Genomic DNA, 1147 nt, shown 5'->3' on the forward strand with positions numbered 1-1147 from the left:
CATGCCTTCAGGGAGTGGGGTGGGGTCAATAGGCTGAGCACCGGTTGGCGGGGAGAGGGGAATCGACGTTATCGATTTACTTCCTCCCCCTAAAATTGCCGGCCCTGTGCCAAAATTTCAAAAAATAATAATAATAATAATAATAATAATAATAATAATAATAATAATAATAATAATGAAGATTGTAAATGAAGCTGAATGCAAGGAGAGATTTGTGAGTGAATGTGTGAGGTTCATGCTGTAATGGTCTGAGCTGAGAGCAATGGTTTGGCATCGCAGCTCGTACCTACTGGGTCCACGTAACAGCTGGTATAAGCCAGGCCGAGTCCCGCCCTACTGATGCCCGGCAAGACCCACTTTGGGGCTCATTCCACCTCAATGGGATCCATGATTTTATTTGGCCTGGAAAGGACGGAAAGAGAATCGAAGAGATATGAGATTAAAAATATATTTCAGTCCTTAAATGACAATGTCGGTATTTCGTATTAGAAGAAGAAGAGAAAATAGGAAGAAGAAGAGGAGAAAATAGGAAGAAGAAGAGGAGAAAATAGGAAGAAGAAGAGGAGAAAATAGGAAGGAGAGTATTAGTGAGGTGGGGATGGGGTATATAGATGAGAGTTAGAAAGTAGAGACGGGAGTTGGAGGGTAGAGATGAGAGTTGGAAGGTAGAGATGTGTTGAGTAGTGAGAGACTGAGAGGAAACACACATTGAACGATGAACAGATACGATATCCACTCCACACTCAGGAACATTCGTAAATGTCTGCATATTAAGATAGATAGATAGATAGATAGATAGATAGATAAAGACAGACAGACAATGTTCATGCAGAAAGACAGATATCTACATACATTCATTTACATATACACATGCTTGCATATATATAAATACATACATACGCTTACAAACACATACATTCATTTATACACACATACATACATACATACATACATACATACATACACACACACATACATACATACATACATACACACATACATACATACATACATACATACACACATACATACATACATACACACATACATACGCTAAATGAGCTAATAACTCACAACTAATATAACCAAAAGAAACGGTTCTATGTTCTGTGACCCATTCCGAGATTTAAAATGTAAAACTCGAAGA

General features: G+C 38.2%; 1 long non-coding RNA gene across 1 annotated transcript in view; it reads right to left on the bottom strand.

Moving 5' to 3' along the window:
* Nucleotides 1–436, bottom strand: part of LOC128247360 (uncharacterized) — a 6581-nt gene extending 6145 nt beyond the window's left edge. The window contains exon 1 of the long non-coding RNA XR_008263762.1: nucleotides 287–436. This is a non-coding gene — a long non-coding RNA (uncharacterized LOC128247360). The remainder of the gene's footprint in view (nucleotides 1–286) is intronic.
* Nucleotides 437–1147: the final 711 nt, after the last annotated feature.

This window comes from Octopus bimaculoides, chromosome 3 (genome assembly GCF_001194135.2).
Source record: "Octopus bimaculoides isolate UCB-OBI-ISO-001 chromosome 3, ASM119413v2, whole genome shotgun sequence".
NCBI lineage: Eukaryota > Metazoa > Mollusca > Cephalopoda > Octopoda > Octopodidae > Octopus > Octopus bimaculoides.